This window comes from Mesoplodon mirus (genome assembly GCF_964341445.2).
Source record: "Mesoplodon mirus genome assembly, chromosome: 12".
Lineage (NCBI taxonomy): Eukaryota > Metazoa > Chordata > Mammalia > Artiodactyla > Ziphiidae > Mesoplodon > Mesoplodon mirus.
In genome coordinates, this window is record NC_138988.1 from 82,028,674 (window position 1) to 82,048,267 (window position 19,594).

General features: G+C 45.5%; 1 long non-coding RNA gene across 2 annotated transcripts in view; it reads right to left on the reverse strand.

Annotated features, from left to right (window-relative positions):
• Nucleotides 1-2,777: 2,777 nt before the first annotated feature.
• LOC309813294 overlaps nucleotides 2,778-19,594 on the reverse strand; it is a 54,822-nt gene continuing 38,005 nt past the window's right edge. Inside the window, exons 2-4 of one of the 2 annotated variants that reach the window (XR_014295478.1) lie at nucleotides 18,845-18,973; nucleotides 13,096-13,373; nucleotides 2,778-5,561 (exon numbers count right to left, since the gene is read on the reverse strand). This is a non-coding gene — a long non-coding RNA (uncharacterized lncRNA). The remainder of the gene's footprint in view (nucleotides 5,562-13,095; nucleotides 13,374-18,844; nucleotides 18,974-19,594) is intronic. The other variant, XR_014295477.1, reaches the window with a different exon arrangement.

Genomic DNA, 19,594 nt, shown 5'->3' on the forward strand with positions numbered 1-19,594 from the left:
TCATTTATTACCTTTGTGTTAAATCCAGTTGCTTCTATTTTAATTTTATGTAACTTAATCTTTAAAATTGTTGTGTTTAACAATCGGCTTGCAAATTTCCTGGAAACTTAACAATTAGGTTCCTAACTGGTTAGAGCCGGCTCCAGCATGCCACTGCTGGAGTCTAGTCCGAAGCTTTGCTTTTAATTGGTTCTAGAATGGTGGTGGGTATGCTAATAAAAAGAACATGCTCATCCACTCATGAGCTTCGAATAGAGCTGGTAACCAGACTTCAACATTCTTTCCCGTGTCTGAGAATGCCTTAGTTCCACCGCTCACACAGAAGGCCAAACAAATAAAAATTAGCTGAGGGTGGAGACCAAAGAACAGCCAAGGCTCCAACTAAGGTCTGTGAAAACTGATCTCTGCCCAGTGCCAGGGTGGGGCCTTGTGACTGCTTCCAGTTCAAAACAGTCCTGGCAACTGGGTTTGAGCAACTGTCCTCTCTCCAACTACACCCACAGCCAGAGCAGTACTGAAGAAAAAGTACCAGTCATCTTGTTATTCTATCACATTCCAGAAAGGACAGCCCCCCAGGAACTGGGGAGCCTAAAAAGAAGTAACAACTAGATTGCTCCTCCCAAAGGCACAAAGAAGTGCTGCGCTGGGACTGTCTTAACGTTTCCTTATGGGTATAGCGCTGACATCACTGGAAACTGGAGTGGGCAGGCACAGCTTAGGGAGGGAGAGGGCCAGCTGGAGAATCAGCTGTGCTGCATTGCACTCAGCACTATCCCTGTCCCAGTTCAGGGATTGTACCATATATGGACTCAGGCTCAGGACGGCAGTCCCACTGATTTGCATTGGGGCTCCCTGAAAATTGCATTTTGGGATTAGGTCATTGCTACCAGCAAAAGGGAAGACCCCAGTAAGGCTCGTCAGCATAAAGAAATCGGGCCAATTGTGGTCTGGCGTGGACCGAGGAGGGAAGGGGGTGCCGCCCCTTTCCAGCCAAGCTGCTCTTGGGAGCAGGCCAGAGCCTGAGCAAGCTGTGGGAGTGACTCTAGGCCACGGTGCACTCAGTAACAGTCCAGGCTCCCAGTTACTCTGGGGTCAAGATGGGTTCACCCAGGTAAACCCCAGCTAGTGAACCCACAACCTCATCCCCTAGGTCCAGACTGGGTCAGCCCAGGGTGACACAACTGGGCCTTGGGAATCCAGGGAAAGGGGAAAGGAAAGGGTGGGTTGGAAGTGATCTGGGAAAGTGGCTTTTAATAAATGGCCAAAAAATTGGATCCAATTTGTAAAGATTAATTAATTTGTTTTGCTGTTGTTTCAGTAATTGGATGGCTTTAACTTTTTTTTTAAAGGACCAGTTTGAATTATTTCAGGACACTTCTCTCTCTGTGCACCTCTTGATTTGATTCAAAAGACAAGAAGCATGAATTACTCTCTGGCAGTGAGAATGAACTGCTCCATATGTGAGATGCAGAGAAACCTCACAAACATAAGGTAGAGAGAAAGAAAGCAGACACAAAGGAGGACTGTGAATCCCATTCCTATCAGCTCGCAAACAGGCAAATCCATCTGTGTTGCTAGAACTCGGGATAGTGGTTCCTTTGTTGGCGTTAGTGCCTGGGAGGGGCAGGAGGGCTTCGGGGTGCGAGTGATATACTCATTCTTTGTCTGGGTGCTGCTTACACAGATGGAGACACACTGAGATGGCCACTTAGGATCTATGACATGTCTGTATGTCTGTAATATTTCATTCAAAAGTTTCATTAGGGCTTCCCTGGTGGCGCAGTGGTTGAGAGTCCGCCTGCTGATGCAGGGGACATGGGTTCGTGCCCTGGTCCGGGAAGATCCCACATGCCACGGAGCGGCTAGGCCCGTGAGCCATGGCCGCTGAGCCTGTTTGTCCGGAGCCTGTGCTCCGCAACCGGAGAGGCCACAACAGTGAGAGGCCCGCGTACCACCAAAAAAAAAGAAAAGTTTCATTAAAAAAAACACAAAAACCAGGCCTTCCAAGATGGCCCACACTCTGTCTATGGAGTGTGTATCTCCCTAAATAAACCTTCTTTTGCTTTAAACACACACACATACACACAAACCAGAAGGTAATCTTGTGAAGTAACTTGTAACAGCAAAACAGTGAATTCCTCTGTGCCAACCAAAAATAAGCCCTGAGGGTCAGTGCAGCACAATGCGCAGAGCGACATTGGCTCTGACCCCACTGCTGCTGTTCACTGCTGAAAGGGTCTTGGGAACCCAGCTCCCCACTTCTCACATCCTCCACTGCAGAACAAAGGGGTGGGATTTGATGAAATGCTCTCCCAGAGAAGACTCCTCTTCCTACCTGCTTCAGTGGAGATAGAACAGATTTAATGTTTGCTTTGCCTCTCCTGTGATCTTATAGAGGAAAGTTCTGCAGGCTTGGTGAGCCCACAGATCAGATTTCACAGTCAAAGCGTACACACGCCTGTGCTCACACACACACAGGCACACGTGGGAGTATCGAGCCCCTCTCAGCAGCCTCTCATCACCCATCGTCAGCCTTGACCTTCCCATTCATCTCCATTCTCACCTCATCTCCTCCCTTTTGCGGTACGCGGGCCTCTCACTGTTGCGGCCTCTCCCGTTGCGGAGCACAGGCTCCGGACACGCAGGCTCAGCAGCCATGGCTCACGGGCCCAGCCACTCCGCAGCATGTGGGATCCTCCCGGACCAGGGCACGAACCCGTGTCCCCTGCATCGGCAGGCGGACTCTCAACCACTGCGCCACCAGGGAAGCCCCCCCTTGATCTTAGTCAGTGTATTTGTCTCCCAGGGCTGCCATACAAAGTACCACAGACCGGATGGTTTAGAACAACAGAAAATTTTCACTTCACAATTCTGGAGGCTAGAAGTTTAAGATCAAGGTGCTGGCAGAGCCACGCTCCCTCTGCAGCCACTGAAGGATCTTTTCTATGCCCTTCTCCTAGCTTCTGGTGGCCTCAGTGATCCTTGACTTGGGGATGATCACTCCAGTCCTCCATCTCCACGTGGCGTTCTCCCGTGACCTCACATGGTCGTCCCTCTGTGCATGTCTGTGCTCAAATTTTCCCTTCTTATAAGGACACCAGGCATATTGATTAGGGCTCATCCCAATCACCTCATTTTAACTTGATGACCTCTGTCAAGACTCTATTTGCAAATATGGTCATATTCTGAGGTACTAGGGGCTAGAACTTCAATACATATATTTTTTGAGAAGGACATAATTCAACTAGTAACATCCAGTGATTAAAAGGCTTCAGGAAAACCTCAAGTAGCCCCCAACTCTATGCCCTGCCATGGAAGAGTAAGGATTCCAGATGAAGACCAAACACCGAGACTTGAATTAATCTCTTGTGTTTGTATCATACTTCCCACGCCCAAAGCACTTCCATAATCAATATATCATTTGATTCCCCACAGTAAGAAAGGGAGAAATGCAGGCTCTGGGGCCAGACCGCCTGGGTTGGAATCTCAGCTCCATTTGTTACCAGCTGCTTGACCCCGGGCACGGGACCTCTTTGCTGCAGTCTCCTCATCTGTCAAACAGGGATGTGCTGAGAATCAGAAGAATTAAAACGAGAAGCGCTTACAACAGTGCCTGGTACACAATTCGCACGGATAAGCCTTAGCTACAGCAAGATCAGAACATCAGACTGCGTCATCCCCATCTTTCAGATGAGGAAACTGAGGCACACAAGAGTGATTCTAGGCAGATCCAGAATGGAAACCCAAGCCTTGTGGGTTACAGCACAGACTCATTGGGTTATCTGGCCTGACTTGCTGTCCCTTTTAGGTAATAATAACAACAACGACAGCTACCTTTCACTGAGCACTCACTAATTGCCAGGCACTGTGCTAAGTGCTTTATATACAGCATCTCATTTAATCCTCGTGAGAGGTCTTGTGATCCCCATTTTAGAGCTGAATCATCCAGCTAGTGATGGGGAGCCAGGATTTGAGTGCAGGCCTCTGCAACATCAGGGCCTGAGTTTTCGACGCTTTATGTACCATAACCTGTGGAAAGAAGATGACCACTGTAGTTGTTTGCTTTATAAACCAGGTGTTGCTAGGATGGATTAGGTGATATTTGTAAGCTTCCCAAAGGTCAGGAAGAAGCCATTCCTAACCATCCTTCATCCTAAGTGTCTCATGTGCTCCCACGGAAGGATTTGCAGATCTGACACCAGAGCTTAGGAAGCCAACCCTGGGAGAGGAGAGATGCCAGATGACAGCTTTATAGCCAAGGCCAGGGCTGGGTGCCAGCGAGATTGTCTGATGCTGCTGAACAGATAGAGGAGAGCCCGATGCCAGAACCCAGAGGGAACTGCAGTGCCCGGGCACAAAGGCTTCGTGACACCTTTCAAGTCTGTGAGGAGAGAGAAGAATGACACTTCACTTGGGTGCAGCTAGTCCTGGGGGAGCGGGGATGCTGCTCAGATGGCCACCTGGGAACACCTTCCTGGCTGGGGATGTCAGGCAGAGACCTAATGGAGACAGCCCCATGGGGGCTTTGCCCAGGCTGGCTGACACACATCCCGATGCACACACATGGTTGTGTCTGGTGACGCAGACAGACACGACTGTTTGGGCTTCTGTCGTTTCTTCTTCTCCCTCTATCAGCAGCATTGCACTCAAAGTCCTTGATCCCAGTTTGCCTGATTAGGGTCGTCACAATCCCTGGGCCCTGCCTGTGCCTCCTGGGGCCCCCTGGTGGATGCACCAAGGTTAAAGGAACCAGTGGAGGCCGCAAATAGGGCAGCTGTGGTGGTGCAGAGGGGAAGGCGGGGTACGGTGGAGTTTTTTCCAACAGAATTTAAAGAGCGCTGTCCTGAATCTCTCTTGTCCCCCTGGGTGAATGATTTACCATGACAGCTCTGACCCTAGAATGGACTTTGAGGGGATGGCAAAATAAGAGGTTGGCCGCCTCCTTTGATTTCCATTTGGAGCACTCCGCAACTCTCCAGGGCATTGAGAAGGCAACACACTTGGAGTTTTCCCAGAAGAATGTGGGCTGTGGCCTGAGCAAAAGGTGTTTACTCCCTTGGAGGTGGGATTTTTATTGCTAGTTTCAACATCAAGGAGGTGTGAATGTTACGTACAAATCCTGACAATCAATACCACCTGAGGAAGGCCAGAAAGGGGCTGCACAGGTCACTGCTTCTCAAAGTTCAGAGGCACAGTTTGGAAGCAGCTGGGAATCTTGTGAAAATGCAGATTCTCAACCAGTAGGTCTGGGGTGGGGCCCGGGAGTCTGTGTTTCCGACGTGTCCCTGAGGCTTGTCCTCTGGACTAAGAAATACTCCTGTACCGTCCTGGCATTCTCCTCCACACACACCACTCCCGCCAAAAACCTAAAATAAAACCGGGGAATTGCATTTCCTGGAAGTGTCTTACATGACCCCAAATAACTGGGAAAGGACTGCCGTACGGTATTTAGGGTTTTAACTGTCCCCTCTGTTCCCGCCCACCAAGAATGGTCTTACACTAGAGCAGGTCAGAGGGTAGCGCAAAGGATGAAGACGATTTCATGGACAGTCTCCGGCAATCTTAAAGAGAAAACAGAAACAACAGTATTAAAACTACCAGATTTTGCTCTAAAATACATTCTTAAAGGTGGCTTGGACTGATATGTAAGCATAACAATGACTAGAAAACATGGTTAAAGGCAAATTTTATTCTTTGTGCTTTTCTGTATTTCCCAAATTTTCTACAAGTGAACGTATATTGTTTTCTTTTTTTTTTTTTTAAAGGCTAAGCTTGAAACATTCTGGACTGTAGACGTGCATAGGCCTTTTCCCTGGTGCTGGGAACTAGAATGGAATCTTTAACATCCAAGAGCTGATACTGTCTAGACAGGTACACTCTGCAGATAACTGAACCTTTGGGGATGGAGGAAGGGCTAGGATCTTCTGGTGTTGAGGAGACCAAGCTGGCAAGGCAGGTTGGCGTTGAGTCACCATTTGGCATTGAAGGAGGGAGGGAGACGGCACGTGGGGAGCACCCAGGCTCTGCCTCCTGAGGTCATGCTGACTGCTTGTGGCCCAAGGTCTGATTTATTTTAGTTTCTATGTCTGTGAGCAAGGCCAGTTTGCATAAATGATGGTCTGGCGTTTTGATCCATGTTTACGAATCAATGAGCAGACTACCAAAATCAATGAACTGTGATCGTGTGCATTTTATAGATGAGAAAAGGCAGGTTGGGGTAGGGAGGTTGGAGAGGGTAGAATTAATCATGGAAATGGAAACTTCATAACTCAGTTTCCCTCCCAAGGCATTTCCTTTCCTTCAGGGATTTCCAATCTTTGGAAGAGACAGTGCAGCGTAACTCTGGATAAACGCAGTCCTCTCCTTATCGGCAGGGTGCTTTGTATACAGTGGGTACTCATTTTTTAAAAATACCCTAATGTTTCTTTCATAATGGTCTGAGTATAAAGCGCAGAGCAATTTTAGGAAATTGCCATCTTTTCCCACTGGTAGCAACAAGCTTTGCAAAGAGGTTTGCATACGCGGTCACCAATACCTATTTGTTAAATAGAATAAAAGAATATTGAAGAGACAAGATTTAGGAGGTCTGAAAAAACAAAATGGATTGCTACGAAATGGGAAAAGAGCTGGCTCTAAAATGTAGTAATGTTCTTTTATGTTTACACATATAAGATGGCTTTATAGGTTTCACGTATGTAATTTCTAATGTTTGAGAAAATAAAATTATAGGAGGGCTGCCTTCTCAGGTCCCTCAACCCTCTGTTCAGGAATGAAGACTGGTCTTCTGTTACCAACGTGGCCGATCTCTCTGCTGCTTTTTTGCCAGGCCTACTCAGATTTGAATACCCTTCGTCCTTCATGCTTGGGCTGCAAAGGTCAATATAAGTGACATTTGCTCTTTTGCCTCCAGTCTTCATTCCTCTGGGTCCTTTGCTGACCTAGACCCATGACCCTGCCAATCAGTTGTCCCTTATTTTCATGGCTTCCTCTAGAAAAAAGGAAAAACTCCTTTATAGGCAGGTACAAACAACTGATAAGTTTAGAGTAGCCCAGAGAAGTTGCATTCCAGGCAATTCCTCTGAGGCTCTCTATTACCTCAGGGAAGGCTCCCGACCTGCAGACTCACCCTGACCCCCATACCTCTCCCCCATCACCATCCTATCCGAACTTACCCAACCTTGTCCCAGCCTTCAGCAACTTTGTCATAAGTTGGCCAAATGTACCAACAGGCCCCTTAATAGTGAGAATTAAAGTGCATTTTTGAGATGATAGACCTTCAAATCACCCAATGTAAGCAACCCTGCCATTGGGTCCACGGGCCCCATAAAGACTGATGACAGATAAGTGAAGCTGTGGCCTCCGTGGTCTTCCCTCAATTGCACAGCACCTTCCTCTGGCCCTATGGACATCGGTGACTCACCAGGAGCGTCAGAGGACCAAATTGCTCCCTAAGTAAAGCAGATAAGAAGAAACACAAGGTGGTATTTGCTGGGGTGAATCATTGCCCTTTCAGCATGTTTGAACTGTCTATTTCTGATCCAAGGTCCCTGGATGAGCAAACTGATATATGACCAGTTAGATTCTCCCTGCAGTGGATTCAGCACATGCCCAAAGCCTCTGTCATAATGATGTGCACTCCCTGACCGCCTTGCTAATGGTAACTGGGCTCTGCACCATACGTACCAGGCTGGGAGAACCAGAAGACCAGATGTGGGCCCAGGTGCCCCTTTCCCCTGGCAAGAACCAGCCCCGAGTTCCCACAGTTTGCCATATCTTACCACTGTCCTACATCGAGCTCCATAATTTATTATGGAAAGCACTCTGCAGTAGAGAAAAGCAGCTGGGAAGACTCTCAGAAATCCCGCTGTGCTAGCACCAGCAGCTAATGAGAACAGTGTTTCATTTGCTGTCAGAGGCAGCATGGGCTGGAGTTCTCAGACCCAAGTCAAGCAAATACGAACTTGAGAAGGAAACTTGTCAGCAGAGGAGAAATCTGCCAGGCTGCGGTGGTATCTGGGTTGGAACTGCAAGACCCCCAGTTGAGAGTACAGGTTGGAGGCCTGGTCAGAAGTCTGAGCTATGGTGGGCCACACAGACCCTGGAACTTTCCAGGGGATCCTCTTCACCAACAGTCACCCAGATGTGACACATTCTTTCTTTTTTTTTTTTCATTTTTTAATTAATTGATTAATTTATTTATGGCTGCGTTGGATCTTTGCTGCTGCACACGGGCTCTTCTCTAGTTGCAACGAGCGGGGGCTACTCTTTGTTGTGGTGCGCGGGCTTCTCATTGCAGTGGCTTCTCTTGTTGCAGAGCACAGGGTCTAGGCACGGAGGCTTCAGTAGTTGTGGCACGTGGGCTCAGTAGTTGTGGCTTGTGGGCTCTAGAACGCAGGCTTAGTAGTTGTGGCGCACGGGCTTAGTTGCTCCGCAGCATGTGGGATCTTCCCGGACCAGGCTCGAACCCGTGTCCCCTGCATTGGCAGGTAGATTCTTAACCACTGCACCACCATGGAAGCCCCTGACACATTCTTAGCTCACTGACAGTAATGGGTGTCTTAGTCTAACTGAGGATGTTGGATTGGGGCAACTGGAGAAATGTGTGAGTGTGTGTGTGTGTGTGTGTGTGTGTGTGTGTGTGTGTGTGTGTGTGTGTGTGTGTGTGTGTGTGTGTGTGTGTGTGTGTGTGTGTGTGTGTGTGTGTGTGTGTGTGTGTGTGTGTGTGTGTGTGTGTTGGGATGGGCTGAGAGCAAATGTGATTGAACCGAAAAAGGCTCTAGTTAAGGCAAGTTACAGGCAAACATAAACATTACCGGTTTACTTCTTAAATATTTATCAGCCTAGACTTTTTTTTTTTTGATATTTATTTATTTATTTGTTTGTTTGGCTGTGCTGGGTCTTAGTTGCCTCATGATCTTTTAGTTGTGGTGTGTGGGCTCTTAGTTGCAGCACGTGGGATCTAGTTCCCTGACCAGGGATCACACCTGGGCCCCCTGCATCAGGAGCTTGGAGTCTCAACCACTGGACCACCAGAGAAGTCCCAAAACTTGCTTATCTGGAGAGGCCATATATAACACAGTGGTGAAACTGACAGGCTTTGGCATCAGACAGATCTGAATGTGAATTCCAGCTATACTCACTGTGTGGCCTTGGGCAAGTTACTTAACTTTTCTAGGTCTCAGTTCCCTTATCAGTAAGATGGAGATGATAACAATAGTACCCTCCAAATAGAGTTATTCTGAGGACTGAATGAGCTAATGCACTCAAAGTGGTAGAACAGTACACTATTTAACAAATGTTCAATACATGTCAGCTATAATCTTGGGAATGTGAAAGCTCATCATTTTTGGTAAAAGTCAAGTATATTTAAGTCTAATTTATGTACAATAATTGCCCCATTTGGTGTACATTTCTATGAGTTTTAACAAGCACATACAATCATGTAACCACCACCACAATCAAGATGCATCACCCCCAAAAGTTCCTCTGTGCCCCTCTGTCATCACCTCCTCTCCCCACCCCTAACCCCAGGCAACCACTGATCTGTTTTCTGTCCTTATAGTTTTGCCTTTTCCTGAATGTCATATAAATGAAACCATACAGTATGTAGGAGAAAGCTCATCATTTTTAAAGGCTGACATATACTTGACATCCAATACATTTCTAAGTAGATTTAAAGAACCAAGATACAATTTTCATTCCAAATCAGATGATATGTTTCCCATTGACTTATAGAAGAGGTATGATTTTCTCAAATGCCTCCCGAGTAGTTCCTTTATGGGTAAGTGGGTCTTTCTCATACACTGTCTATCGGTCATTAAGTCTCAGCCTTGAGTCTGGGGTTGGCAAGGAGATCTCAGGTATTCAGAAAGGGGAAGTACAAGTTCCCCTTCTTACCTGAATGGATAAAGGGAGGAGGAGAGAGTCATGTGAGGCAGGAAGTGAGTCACATGGCTCTCCATCTCTCCATTTTAGGGGAAGTCTGGGGAGCTGTGGAGAGGAATGTCAAGGGCAGGGGCATTCCTTTCTTTGTTTCAATTCATGGCTTGGACACTGGGATGAGGTTGCCTTGCAACCTCCCTGCCCCAAACCTTGGAGGTAGCCACTCTTCAGTAAGCCTGGTAGCACCACAACTATTTCAGTTCCCATGTGGCATGGAGGGGCCCCAGAAGTCCCCTCGTGGAGGGGAAGGAGAAGAAGCAGCTGAGTTAAGAGTGGCCCACTGTGACCAGGGGAGGTGACCCTACAGCAGGGATCATGGCTAATCCCCAGATCAGGGGCTGGACAGAGGACATGGCTTGGAGGGTTTAACACCAACAAGAGGCTGTAGAAGCCAGGCAGCCAGGAATCAGCCCCAAACCCTGGCCAAGAGGCCATATGTTGAGTGCATCTCCAGTCCACCTGGCTGTATGCAAAGGTCAGCAGGGAGGGGCGATGGGCAATGGTGGGGATCAGAGCACCAGGGACATTTCTGGATTCTAGAACCCCTCTACCCTAGTCCCATGATGACTCAGTCAACACATCCCTCCCCGCAATCCCATCTCAGGGAAACAAAGGTGAGGGCAACAAAATCAGAAAGCCTAAGCATTTTCCCTCAATTACTGTTTGAATTATTGCAGCAGACTAAGGTGAGTCAGTAGGCAAGAGCTTGAGAGGAAGTCAAAAGTTGTTTTCTCAGCTAACTTGAGCATAATGTGTATAAATCTCCAGCCCCAGTGCACTCCCATTACAACTTCACAGCCACTTTATCTTAATTTCTGATCTATTACCTCTTGACAGTGGCCTCTAAAACTGTAGCTTTAAGAATCATGGTCTCGCAACCATAGTCCAATAGTGCAACTCATTCCTCTGCAAATAATGATTTTTAAAAGTTTGTTACTCAGAGCTTCCCTGGTGGCGCAGTGGTTAAGAATCCACCTGCCAATGCAGGGGACATGGGTTCGAGCCCTGGTCCAGGAAGATCCCACATGCAGTGCAGCAACTAAGCCCGTGCGCCACAACTACTGAAGCCCACGGGCCTAGAGCCTGTGCTCTACAAGAGAAGCCACCGTAATGAGAAGCCCGCGCACTGCAACGAAGAGTAGCCCCTGCTCACCGCAACTAGAGAAAGCCCGCACGCAGCAACGAAGACCCAATGCAGCCATAAATAAATAAATAAAAATTAATTAATTAATTTTTAAAAAGTTTGTTACTCAAATAGGCAGTCTGTAACCTGTCTTTAAGTTCAGGATTTCACCATCCAGATTTCTTCAATGAGCCCTCTCCCTTTCTCTTTGGATACACACAAAAGTACATCATGCCTTTAGATGCATTTCTGCATTTCCACAAAGCAATATGAGTTTTTCATAATGAGCAATTGAAATGGGATTTGGCTGCTAGGAGATTAAGAAAATGATTATAAATAACAGGAAAAACAAATGTCCTTTACTTGAGAGCAAATAAGCTTCATTTTAAAAAATTTATTTATTTAATTTTATTTATTTTTTGCTGCATTGGGTCTTCGTCACCACACGCAGGCTTTCTCTAGTTGCGGTGAGCAGGGGCTACTCTTCGTTGCTGTGCACAGGCTTATTGCTGTGGCTTCTCTTGTTGTGGAGCACGGGCTCGAGACACACGGGCTTCAGTAGTTGTGGCATGCAGGCGCAGCAGTTGTGGCGCAGGGGCTTAGTTGCTCCGCGGCATGTGGGATCTTCCCAGACCAGGGCTCGAACCTGTGTCCCCTACACTGGCAGGCGGATTCTTAACCACTGTGCCACCAGGGAAGCCCAAGAGCAAACAAACTTTAAATGTTGCATGTTACAGTGCCAGGGTGATCAAGTAATTAGTAGTTCCTATTGAAATAAGCTTAACCCAGGGAAACTGAATAGGCAATTATATTTTCCATGTGTAATTGGGCAGGAAAAATTATGAGATTTAAGAACGTGGAAAAGGAACTTCTTTGTACATCTCTATTAAAATCAGATGTTGGAGGGCTTCCCTGGTGGCACACTGGTTGAGAATTTGCCTGCTAATGCAGGGGACACGGGTTCGAGCCCTGGTCTGGGAGGATCCCACATGCCACGGAGCAACTAGGCCCGTGAGCCACAACTACTGAGCCTGTGCGTCTGGAGCCTGTGCTCTGCAACAAGAGAAGCCGCGATAGTGAGAGGCCTGTGCACCACGATGAAGAGTGGACCCCGTTTGCCATAACTAGAGAAAGCCCTCGCACAGAAATGAAGACCCAACACAGCAAAAATAAATAAATTAATTAATAAACTCCTACCCCCAACATCATCTTTAAAAAAAAAAATCAGATGTTGGAACCCAAATGCACTTTAAAGTATATCATTATTTTATTATTATTATTTATTTTTGCATCCTTTTATTACTTTGAAGCAAGGAAATCAATCTAGGGAAAAGGTGAGGGTTGGCATCTTGAAATGCATTGGGAAATTATAAACTATGAGAACTATTGATAAAGCTGGTATTTATAGCTCCCTCAAGGATTTTATATTATTTACATCTAGACTATACACACAATCAACGCCCACTAATCCATTCCAGGTAATTAGTGCTGTTTCCATTTTCAGAGTCACACAAGACTCTTCTTGCAGCCAAATACACATGAGACAGAGATGCTCTGAGAGGGTCACTTGGATCAAGATTTAAAATACAACCGTTTACAATAAAGGCCTTCCAAGCCAGACTGTTCATTTCGACATAAATTGGATCCAAATTGGCATCACTGAGGATGTATTTCTGGTATTCATCCACAAACACAAATTCTCGTGAGTGATGTCAGATAGGATCTGGGCATATAAGATGTCCATTGACCTGGTGAATTTCTGATTCTGAAAACTCTGGAAGAGTTTTCCCACAAATCCCACTTTCAGATTCTGTAGCCGGGAGAAACAAACAGGAAACATTAGCAATTGTCTTTGACTTAGCACCTCAGTTCATTCCCCTAAGTCTGAAGTTCCCCTTCTTTTGGTGAGGTCTTCAGTTTCATACATTCATGTACTGATTTATTCATTTATTTGTCTTATTAGTTATTTACTGCTGTGTAACAAATTACGCCCCGAGACTTAGTAGCTTAAAACTACACGCATTTATTACCTCTTGATTTCTGAGGGTCAAGAGTCTGGCGTGGCTTAGCTGGGTCCTCTGCTTCAGGGTCTCCCCACAAGGCTGTAATCAAGGCGTCGGCCAGGGCTGGGACTCTCCAGTCAGGAAGCATCCACTTCCAAGCTCGTGTGGTTGTGGGGAGAATTCAGTTCCTTGCAGGATGTTGGACTGGACCTCAGCTCCTCCTGAGGCCTCCCTCAGTTCCTTGCGACATGACCGTTTCCAACATGGCAGCTTGCTTCATCAAAGCATGTAAGCTGAGAAGGTAACTAGCAAGATGGAAGTTACACTCTTTTATAACCTAATAATGGAAGTGAGATACCCTCAACATTGCCATATCCCATGGTCTAGAAGCAAGTTTCTTAAGGTAAGGAGAATACACAAGGCTGTGAGTACTAGCAGGTGGGGATATTTGGGGGCCATCTCAGAGGGTGCCAATCACATGTGTTAAGAATTTGTTGAGCCCCTCTTAGCTGTGCCAGGTGCTGGGGATATACTGACGACCACCCTTCTCTCATCACAACTCACAACCTATCTGGGGGAAAGGGAACAGACATTCAATAGATTATTGCAATTGGTGATAAACACACTAAGTTAGAAATACAGGGAATAAAAGCTCCAATCCGGTCTAGGTTGAGGGAGGTAGGATATCAGACAGGGACATTTCAATGGAGACTTAAAGAAGGACTGGCCCAGGATAGAGAAGGAGGAAGGAAGTTTTCCAGGCAGAGGAAACAGCCTGTGCAAAGATACTGAGGCAGGAAAGACTGTGTTGTATTTGAGGGAAGAGTGACTGGAGAGTCGAGTGAGAGAGCAGGAACAGCAAGAGAAGGAAGTGAGGCCTTGTCTGCTGTCTTAAGCATTCTGGCCCATGGCCAGTGACCTTCTCAAGGAGGCCCTTGAGAAGTGACTTGGAGACCCCTTTGGCCACTTTTCTCTTCCTGAGGTCTCCTCTCTACTGGCCTGCAATCAGTCTTGAGGCTGTGACCATGCTCAGATGCACCTGAGTGCCTCATTCCTCTTTATCTTGTGATGATATCCTGCTGATATTGTACCATATAGACCCAAAAGCTCTTCCTCCTCCCACCTATAGGATTCTTCTAGAGGTTTTCAAGCAAAACCAGACGTAGACCCCTAATATGTAAAACAGACAAGAGCAGAACCACTCAGGAGGAGAAGGTGCCCTTGGGAACACCTTTACCCACATTCCCACGAGGGTTCCCAAGACACCTCTCTGGGGCTCTAGGACTCTGACAATCCTAGTTGGAGAAACATGTCCCTCAGCCACAACTTTGCCAAATATTATTCCCAAGGACTCATTCTTTCAATAAACCTTTACTGAACCCTTATAATGTATCAGGCATGAGGGAGGCACCGAGCATATGAAGGAAGGTGATTAAGACAGTCTCCTCCCTCCATGAACTCCCTAAGGAGGGATTCACGTGGGTGAATGACTCATCGCATTACGATGTGATGTGCAATAACAGAGGGTAAGGCAGGGAACCATGGTGGCTCAAAGGGGACACACGCAGAAAAGACTTCAGGAGTAGATGAAGCTTGAGTGAAGAGGAGTTTGCAGATGAACAAGAGGCCTGGCGATACCTGTCTCTGAGGATTTGCCCTTGAAATCACTCCCTTCCCCCTGTACCTCTCAGATCTCACCATCTAGATGGGGTACCCCCTCTCACTGGGCTAAAAGAGCCCTAGGCTTGCAGTAGAAAGGCCTCGAGTGAGCTCCCAGGCTCTATAACAACCATGGTGTAAGCTCATATTGGGTTTTAATTTCTCACAGTTCCTGGATTGAGATAGAAGTTGAGCAACTTTACACAGTTGAAGACCCCAAATTGTCTTTCCAAACTTCTCAGTAGAGGGACTGAGCAGAGAACACTGGGTATCCCACCTTAGAGCATTTCTCCCCAACCAAGGCTCTTTTCAGAAGGGGCAGTGGACCTCCTGTCTGCTGTCAGTCTTAGACCGGGGTCACTCATCCGGTCGAGCATGTTCTGTTGGCTTCTGGGGTTCTCCCTGATGGGCCTGGACAGTCCAGAATTCTAGGGAGAGCTGGCTTCCATTTGCTAAGTAATTATGCAGAGATTTGACTAATCATTCCTAACAACAACTAAAGCTCGTACCAGTCCTAAAACAGTAAATTCAGTAAATTTGAAGTCTTAAAATAGTAAAGGATACAATATGCATTGCATATTGCATAGCCTCAGTATGCTGAGGCTATGTGATATCAGAACAACTGGCCATTCAGAGGAAAAGCCTTCAGGACCGGATGCTGGGTTGTGCAAGCCAGGCAGTCTGTTGTTTAATTGTTTTATCTGTGGTGACTCATACATCTTTAGCTTAGCCTCAGGCCAGGTTTGGATAATAACAGCAAAAGAGTCCAGCTCAACTCTCTCCTCCTCCCAAAGATCTTCCTTCCAACAGAAAAATAAGCTCTGTCTTTGTCCTACAAACTCAAACCACCTTTGGATTTTTCCAAACATTGTAAGGTCCTAGCATATTCTCTTGGGACACCTACACCTCTTACCTTGTTTTTATAATGTTGATTACAATTTTATACTGTTTTTCTTCTCAGGGGATGCCTTTGACTACCAGAGTAGATGGTAAGCTCCTTTCAGGCTCAGGGAATGCTTTCCCCATATTGGAAGTTATGGCTCTTTGCCATTTCCACTAGACTTAGCACAGTGTCAGGCAAGTAGGCACTCTATAAATATTTGTGTGTGAATGAATAACCATGGCCTGCCCTGTGTATTACGCAGCCAGTCTCCCTGACATGAGGGGACCCAGCCGGGCATGTGTGAGGAAAGAAGGCAGTCTGGGAGGGCTGCAGGTGGTTCACAGCTGGCAGGCAACGTCCACAGACCCCAGGTCAAATACATGTGAAAATTAACATCTTTATGCCTCAAAAAAAAAAAAAAAAAAAGAAAGAAAGAAAGAAAGAAAGAAAGAAAGAAAGAAAGAAAAAGAAACGCCCCTAATTGAACCTATATCAAGGGTGATTGCCATTTACTTAATCCCAGTTTGGACTACACATCACCAGGCTTCACTTGCACCCTTTCCTTTAGTTGTAAGTTAGCCATTTTTACCACATTTCACTTCTTTATCCTAGAAAGCATTTCCTGAAAACAGCCCACTGGAGGATTCTGCTAAGAGCAGCAAGTGGTTTTATTTCCTTTTCCTTCCAACTTATGCCATTTACTGAGATGGCAGGCAGTTAGAGTTTCATCTCCTTGAACCTTGGTGAAAAATTGAAGAGCAGGTAACACAACCAGAGTATCATCATGTGCTTATTTAAAGACAGAATTTGCTTTTTAGTGCAAGCAAGGAGACGGCATGGTCTCCGCCCTGGATAACATGTCGGGAGAGGGCTAGGCTTCTGTTCTGAGGACAGCCTCTCCTGGCTTTATGATTGTGGGTGACTCACTCAACCATCTGGCAACTTTCTTCCTGCCATTAAAGGGGAGAAGGAGAGTGAGGATATTACGAATGGCTTCTCAGGCCTAAGGATATTATGAGAATGTAGTGCTTTATGTCCATCCCTTCCAGGAAAAAGATTCACAAAAAGTGTGCATTTCTGGACTCACCTTTTCCATAAACTGGATTCTCTTCCCGTCTCCTCTGTTTCTAGCAAAGCGACCATTTTCTACTTGACACCTTTCCAGAGGCAATCGGTCAAGTCTTATCAAGTCTTCCTTTCCAAAGCCTGTGCATTTGTCCTTTTTTATATACCTCATTCATTTACTTAGTGACAATTACTAAGCATCAGTGAAATGCAAACCATTGTATTGGTTGCAGTGGATAAAAATAAGACTAAGAAGTGGATAGAAATAAGAAGAATTGGTTCTCGCCATTAAGAAGTTTACAAAGCTTCTGAAGGGTCACAGTTATCAACTATTTCTCAGGTATTTTCCTCACATGTGAGAAACTAAAGGTCCAATTTGAATCTCCTGCCTGAAATCTCATCTATTTTCTCTATCAAGCATTCCACAGCCAAAATAAGGTTCCTAAATAAACATTTTAATCATGTCATTTCATGGAGTTAAAACTTTCCCATAGCTCTTCACTGCTTACAGGATAAAGATCAAACTCTTAATTTAACTCAAGTTCAAGAGCTTCTAAATTTGGAATTAACTTATTTTCTGATCTTACTTCCCACAACTCCTCATTATAAATTTTCTGCTCAGACAAATTGGTCAGATTATTATGCTAAAATTGTATGTCCAGTCTATTTATTCATCTAGTTAAGAATGAATTGGATATCTTCTGTGTGGCAGTGCTATGATAAAAGGATGGTGTACAGTTTCTGCACTCAAAGAGCTTACTCTTTAGACAAGGATACAGACAAATGAATTGACCATGACAATGACAGAAGGAACACTGGATGGAATTAAGCACTGGATGTGACAGGAGCACACAGAACCACGGCTAATCCAGCATTGCAGAAGTCAAGGAGCATCACTCGGAGAAAATGACATCTAACGTGAGCAGTTAGGCAAGAAGTTGAAGAAAGTGTGTACCAGACAGAAAACGCAGTGTGTTCAATGGCCTGGTGATGGGAACAGGTTGGGTTTGAGTAACTTAGAGAATGTGAATCAGAATGGAATATGAAGCAAGTGTGTGGTGTGTGTGGTGTGTGTAGGGAAATTGCAAGAAAGGCTGAAGAGGGAAGCAAGCCCAGATCACTGGAGATCTCATCAATGAGGCTAACGGGTTTAGGCTGGATGGGTTTGAAGCAGCAGATTCTCATGACCAGATTGGGCTGTCATCTAGAAAATGCTGTACCCGAGTCCCACAAATCCGAAGTGGAGCGCTTGGGAGCATTAAGTAAGGTCTTTCTTTCTAGGATTATTGTTAATGATCTTGTTAAGATGTTTGATCAATTTCCTGCATTAGTCCTAAAAGTATGAGAAATCCAACTGAGTCAGTCTTTGAGAATCCAAGCTCTTATAGGGCCTTAAGAGAATAATATAGGAGATTTGCCTAAATGAATACAGAGACTAGTCTATCACCTGGTGGTATTTCCTATCAAACCCTTGCCATAAAGATAATAGCTATCTCTGGTTGAGTGCTCACTACAAACTCATACACTCACATGACATTGAGTGAGATACCTACTACTACACCCATTTTAGTGATGAGAAAAGTGACTCAGTTTAAGCAACTGGCTCGAGGTCTTAGGGTGGATTGTAAATATTTGTTTATTATGAACAAAGAAAGCTGGAATTTGAACCCAGAACTAGAACAGGTAATTTTAAGGTCTGTTTAGTTGAAATTTACTCTGTATTAATCAAAGATGTTTTAGGATATTTCCTTTCTGTCACCCTTCCTCTTATGTCCAGGTGTATAGGCTGCTCTATGCTTTGCCTAGATTGGTAGGTATATAACAGATACACATGGCGTTGGATGAAGAAACGAGTAAAGGAAGGATGTACAGGGAAGAGGGTGAGGGGTGTTTTGGGGTGATTTGTACTGATGAGATATGGGTGAGCAGAATTTAAACCATGCAAAATGAGGAGGACTAATGCTTCCCCCACTGACTCAACTCAGGCCCACACCTTATAGTAATAACCAGTTGGTTGGAGGGAAATTGCTTCTCTCCTATGGCCCATTTGGGAGGCGTGATGAATGGCTCCTTACATAAGGCTCCCTTGTATGGAAGAACACAAGTACACAGAACGGAGTCCTCCAAACACAGAGGCCCATATCCAGGTTTTAAAAACCACCAACCAACCTGTACCCAGAAACAGCCGTTCATTTAGATGTGCAGGAACTGAACAACTTCAGAAATGTTCCAAGTCAAACCGCCCAGGGTAAAAAACAAACAGCAGCAGCTTGCTTCCAGAGGTTTCCAGGAATCACCCTGCCCAATAAAGAAAACAACGGCCAAATCTGCTTGTTAACCAATTCTAGTCTGAGACGATAACTCTGGGCCTCAATATTGTTTAACTATTTAACAATGGAAAAAACAATGAAAATGATCCAAGACCTTGAAAATAGGTTAAGAACTCAATGAGAAGTCAGTATTTCAGTTGATATCCCGCTACTTACTATCTGCCCTAGGAAGCAAGTGCACAGATGCTTACCACAACATTGCTTGTGATTGGAAAAAACCCAGAAAACAACCTAAATATCCATTAATGGGAGAAGACCCTTTAATCATGGGTCATGATTAATGACCCATGTGTAGTCATGTTATGGAATATCATACAAAAAGGAAAAGGAAATACTAATGGGTACTAATAAGTACTTGGGGCTAACTCTCCTTGTCAGTTGAGTGGAAAAAGTAAATTGCAGGATAATATGGACAGTTTAACAACCTTTAAGTATTAAAAAAGAGAAAGTAAAACTAACTTTGAGTAATGCTATATTTTTTCTGAGAGTAAATGTATTGGAAAAAGTTCTGGAAAGATACATAGCAAATGGATGAGTGGTCACTTCTGGAGAGGAGAACAGGATAGGGGGTGAGGGCAAAGTGGGGTCT